General features: G+C 59.1%; 1 long non-coding RNA gene across 2 annotated transcripts in view; it reads right to left on the minus strand.

Annotated features, from left to right (window-relative positions):
* Positions 1 to 4,285, minus strand: part of LOC136112832 (uncharacterized) — a 29,340-nt gene extending 25,055 nt beyond the window's left edge. For both annotated transcript variants that reach the window (XR_010652944.2, XR_011736051.1), the window contains exons 1-2: positions 4,088 to 4,285; positions 1,863 to 1,910 (exon numbers count right to left, since the gene is read on the minus strand). This is a non-coding gene — a long non-coding RNA (uncharacterized lncRNA). The remainder of the gene's footprint in view (positions 1 to 1,862; positions 1,911 to 4,087) is intronic.
* Positions 4,286 to 6,000: the final 1,715 nt, after the last annotated feature.

Here is a 6,000-nt window from a genome sequence, read left to right on the forward strand (position 1 = left end):
CCCCTCGCCGAGGAACCTGCCCCGCTGCATCCTCCTTCACCTGCATCCCTCCTGCCTCCGGGCCGCCACGTCCACGCTGCGGGGAAAGCTCGGAACCTCGTTCCTCCGAAACGCATCGGCTCCGCCGCCCCCTCCGCGCATCTCCCGCGGAGCGGCGCGCAGGCAGCGCGGGGCCGGCTCGGCTTCGTTGAGCTCGGCTCGGCTGAGCTCGGCTCGGCTGAGCTCGGCTCGGCTCGGCTCGTACCTGCCGCCGCCGCTGCCCGCAGCCTCTGCACCGGGGGGAGCGGCGCGCGGCACTTTTCATTCATGCTTTCACACTCCCGGCCCTCGCCACCGCTCCTCATTGGCTCGGCCCCGCCTGACGTCACCTGCCCTGACTCCCGCCCCTCTGCAGCGCCTATCGGTTCATCAATGGGCGAGGGAGGGGCCGGGAGCGGCGCGCACACGCGCATCGCCGCCACCCGTCACCCCCATCGCTGTCAGCTCCATCACCACCATCATCCTCCCCATCATCGCCCCCCCGCCCATCACCGCCATCGCCACCATCACCCGCATCTGCACCGTCAGCACCACCATCTGCACCACCAGCACCGGTGATCATCCGTCACCGCCGCCCCTCACCACACCACCGTCACCCCAATGTGCAACAGCAGCACCACCACCACCAACAACCACCAGCACCATCTGCGCCATCAACAATCATCCATCACCACCATGCATCGCCACCACCCATCATCACCACCATGACCATCACCCCCATCTGCACCATCGGCAGCACCATCACCACCATTGCCATCTGCACCGTCTGCACTGCCAGCGATCATAGATCACCACCATCACCGCCATCACCCCCATCTGCACCATCAGCAGCGCCACCACCAGCACCATCAGCCACCATCACCAACAACCATCACCATCAGCACCCCCAGTGATCATCCATGGCCGCCACCCATCATCACCACAATCACTATCACTCCCATCCGCACCATCGGCACTACCGCCATCACCACCACCATCACCAACAACCATCACCATTGGCACCATCAGCACCACCACCATCACCCCCCCATTTCTCCAGCCTCTTCCATCTCCCTGGCCCCCTCAGGGGTCTCAGTCCACCCAGTCCCTCCGGGTTCCCCTCTCCCAGGGACGCTGGTCCCACCAGCGCCCGGTGCCAGGCCTGGCCGCACCGTGCACACCCCAACCAGAAATCAAATGCTATTTTATTTCTGCAGTTTTAACCCCACGGGCCGTCTATTAATTACTACCTTATTTTCCCTCTTATAATACAGATACCATCAAAATTAATAACACAATTTTTCCTCAAACAAGAATGGGTGTTCGGGGTTCATATTTGTTTCGGTTTTCTTTTAATTTATTATTACTACTATTTCTCCCTGCTTTTCTCTTAAAATTCCTCTTATGCCTTGGAAATATTACTCCTAGTGTAAAAACCATCAAGACTACGGGATTAGGGCAGCGGGTTGGCCGTGGGTTTTCTGTCCACCAAGACATTCTCCCAACGGTGTCACCAGCGCGGGCAGTGCCACGTTCTCTCATTGGGGTCCCCTCTCCCAATTTCTCCCCCTGGGAAAACAGGAGCCCACTGGTTTGGCTCCCATCAGGCCCAGGAATATGGGAGGGAGGGAAAGGGGAATGGGGTGAGGAGCACCCGAACAGAAGGGACCCATCCAGCCCCGTTTGGGGGCAAAACCACAGATTTCGGGAACGCCGCAGAGGTGTGTGTGGGTGATGGGGGTGCAGCACCCATGGGGGGCACCCAGCCTGCAAACACCTCCCAAGCTGCCGCACACGACCCTTCCCGACCGCCCACCCCCGGCAATTCGGCCCCCGGGACCCACCTGGGCCGAGCGGGGCGGGTGAAGCGAGGCCGGAGCCGCAGGTTTGTCCTGGAAGAGAAGGGAGGGAGGGGGCGGTTAACGAGCCGCTGGCACCGGGGCCCCCGCAACCCCCGGACGGGCTCGAACCGTCCCCTCCCTCGCTGGAACGCGATTTTTCCGCGCACAACCGCGCTCCTTTCCCTCTTTTTATTTTCCCTTTTTATTAAAAAATTATACATATAAATGTATGTTTAAAGCTCCTCCCGATTTATTATTATTATTATTATTGTTTTTAACTCGCCAAAAAGAAGAAACACGACGAATTTTGCCATTTACCCCGAGACACGCTGCAAAGCTTTCGAATTTATATCCTCCCCGGGATTATCCCGATGACAGTGCATTTATATCTCTTTTAATGTTAACGTCGTGTTAGATACGTCCCGATCCGAGAGGGTTTAGGGAAGGACACAAGCGATCTGCGGGTGTGTTTTGGGTTTCATTAGCAAATAAAAACCTGTTTGCTGCTTTTCTAGGGAGTCGCTTTAGGCAAAATGAAGCCAAATAGAACCACAAACACCAAACCACAAGGAGCCGTTGCCGAGATCGCGGGATCACAGGACTCGCTGCAAATACGGCGATTTCGGGCTCTAAAATTCGCACGCACACAATTATATGAGATAAAAACCTCTTTGTTTTTTGAGGCTGCCCAGGGATAAAAAACGAAGCGGAGCTGAGGGGAACCGAGGGATTTTTGTCCAGAGACGGGAATCAACGCACGAACCGAAAAGAATAACCATAGCTGCTCAGTTTGCTTTTTCGCCGCGCCAGTGGGGAGAATTAAGGACAGACCGCAGGGATGCGTGGTTTTAAGAGAAATAGGGGGAAAATACAAATGTATAATTTCAGGGGGGAAATAATAGGCAAAAACCGTGTGGGATTTGTACCGGCGGCAGCACTGGGGACTCACATCTGGCTGCTGAAAAAACCCGCTTTTTGGGGTCACCTTCCCGGCCTGCAGCGGGGGAGCCTCGGCAAGGCCGCCCCGAGGCAGAAATCAACGGGGAGGGTTTTAATTAAGCGGAGAAGCTCGAAACTGGTCGGGCTGGGGAGAGAAAAGAAAAGACACCAAAAAGGCGACGCAACGAGAAGTTTGTGATGGGGGAGAAATCCCCGCGCTGCCGCTCAGGTGCGGAGAGGGGAGGAAGAGCTGCGGAACCTCCGCGCTCGGGCTGTTTGAGCGCGGGTTTCATGTGGTTTCAGCCCCATCCTGCAGGATTTGATCATTCGATAACGAGGTGCGGACGCGGGGATCCCCCAGCTCTGCGTATCACCCCCCCGCCCCCCAAAATAAATCCTCCTCCCAGGGCGCAGCAAAGCCCGACTGAGGTGGTGGTGGGGGGGGTGTTCCGGCCCCCAGGGTCACTCGTGTGCGTGTCCCCACGCAACTACAGCGACACGCTCCGACCCGGCCCCTCGCAGCACCCCCGGGTGCTCCGGGGTGAAGCCGCTGGCAGAAGGGGGGTCTGGGGGAGCCCACCCCACGGGTGCGCGGATCGCACCGCGATCGTCCCCTTGAGCAAAACACAAAGGCCCGTGGGCAGCGTCGGTGTTCGCTCCGTGCCCACGGGCGGGAGTTTCGTGGAGAGCGACAATGAGCCCACGGACTCGCGGGGCGGGGAATGGCCGGATCCTACCAGGCTTCTTCTTGCATCCATCCCCTGCTCAGGACACATTATTCGGCACCCCAAAACTCGAACCCCGAGCGGGAAGGGGGGTAGGGAGAGGCAGTGCACCCCCCCACGTGGAGTGGGTCTGAGTGACACCCAAGCCCGTGGAAAGGCCGGGGGGAGTGGGCCGGGGCGTTTCCATGATAATCCCTGCCCGGGGTCGCCGTGGAGGAAAGTTCGGGGGGGCCATACTTGGTCGTCCCCAAAGTTTCTTAAGGGGGAAGGGGGAGGAAAGAGGAGGGGAGGCTCCCACCTGCCCCCAGGGCTTTTGGGAAAGCGCCGATTCCGCAGCCGGCCCTGGGGGGTCCCGCAACCCCCGCCTCGGGCACGGCCGGCGGCAGGAGCTGAATCCCCCCGCTCCCAGTCCCGCTCCTGCTGCCGGGGCATCCCCAGCCCGGTCCCGCCGCCCCCAGCCCCGAATAAAGACGCTTTGAGAGAAGGATCCTTCCCGTTCCGCGCCCCCCTCCCCGCCGGCTTCCCTCCCTTATTTTTTTGTGGGTTTTTTTATGATTTTCTCACCAAGTCCAATAAATTGCGCGGCTCGTCTGGCCTCAGACGTGTTCAGCAACCCAAGCCCCGCGGCTTTTGTTCCGCCAAGTCTCACATTGTTTGTCCGGCTGCGGGGCCGGCCCAGCGCGGGACGCGGGGGCTCCGCGGGGGCTCCGCACCCCGGCCCGGCCCGGTGAGCACCGGCTTGTACCGGGGGGGTGGGAACGATGTGATCCCGACCCGGCCTCCCCCGGGGTTATCCCCGACTTCTTCACCCCACCTCGGGGCGGCGGCTTCGGCGGGGGATGCGCCCGCAAGGCCGGCGGGACCTGCCTGCGCTGCTCACCTGCCTGCGCTGCTCGTCCTGCTCTCCTGCCTGCACTACCTGTCCTGCCTGCACTGCTTGCCCTGCCTGCACTGCTTGCCCTGCCTGGCACCCCTGGCTGCCCGCCCTGCCTACCTGCCTGCTCTGCCCTCCCCTCCTTGCCCATCTATCCTCCCCTCCCTGCCCGTACTGCCCTGCACTGCCCTCCCTGCCCATCTATCCTGCCTGCACTGCCCTCCCTGCCCGTCTATCCTGCCTGCCCTCCTCTCCCTGCCCACACTGCCCTGCTTTGACCTCCCTGCCCGTCTCTCCTGCCCCGCTCCCCGTTTCCCCCGGTGCCGAGGCCGGAGCCGCCGCCGGAGGAGGAGGAGGAGGAGGAGAAGGGGCCGTGCCCGGCGTAAGGATATATAGGAGCGGCCGAGGAGCCTCCACGTAGCCTATACGTAAAGTATACGTGGTGGAGTTAAAAAAAGTTGCGATGCAAATGCGGGGCCAGCTCCATCGCAGGGGGGTCCGGAGGGGGGGCATGCGGGGGGGGCGGGGAGGGGAGCCGCGATATTTCCAAGCTTCCTTAACCTATGTATTGCTCGAAATCGATCAGCAAAGCACAGCAAGGCTGGCAATTAGGAGCTCATTACCATATATGCAAATATGGCAACCTCTCTCTTGTCTCCACAGCCACGGAGGGTTGAGATGCGACGATGCGAGAAAAACCGCACCAGGGTTCGGGGGTGGGAATTGGGGCGTGCGGGGAATGGGGAAAGGGGAGAAAAATTGGGGTGTTTGGGTGGTTTGAAAGGAAGGCGGCGGGGCCGCGGGTGTACAAAGAGCTCGGGGGTGCAACACGCGTGGCCGGGTCCCGTGAGGCTGCTCCGAATTTGTTCCCTAATTCAAAGAGAATTTCTTCCCTTTGAAATAAATTCAGCTCCGAGGAGAACACCCCCCCAATTCCCCCAAATAACAGACGGTGCCCTGAGCCATCGCTGCGGGCCGGACCCCGCAAGAACCCGTTAACTGGGGGGAAAATCCGGTGCCCGGTAGCGGCCCCGGCGGGGACCGAGCGCTGGAGCTGCGGGCGGATCCTCACGGTAACTCCCGACTTATTACCTCGTATTTCCAAAACACCCCAACAACAAACCCCTAAAGCGGCGATTTTTGCGGCGCACACGCTCGACCACGGGTTTCCTTGTCGCAATAGAGAGTTACCTCCAATTTTATAAGCATCGTCGTTTTTTTTAATTAGTTTTTTCTTTTTGCTTAATAAGCACAGATTAGCAGCAAAGTCCCCCTGGCATTTCCTGGTCGCGGCTCAAAGCCGGGAGCGTCACCGCAGGAGCGGGTTTGGGGGGACATTGGCATTTTATGACATTAGAACCGGTTCTGTGCTTTCCCTCCTCTATTTGGGTAATGAATTTGTTTTCCTCCTTCCACAAACCCTAACCCAGTTTTACTGAAGGAGCATAACGCGCATTTCAAGCCGGACTTAAATTTCCTTCCTTACTTTGGATATCTAGATATATATATTGCCAAGAAATAACCTTTTCTCTATTTCGCCAGCTACCCAAACCCTAAAATAACGGGAAGGAAATGAAATCAGGAATCGATTCCTTCCGCTGCA

The sequence above is a fragment of the Patagioenas fasciata genome, chromosome 30, assembly GCF_037038585.1.
Source record: "Patagioenas fasciata isolate bPatFas1 chromosome 30, bPatFas1.hap1, whole genome shotgun sequence".
Lineage (NCBI taxonomy): Eukaryota > Metazoa > Chordata > Aves > Columbiformes > Columbidae > Patagioenas > Patagioenas fasciata.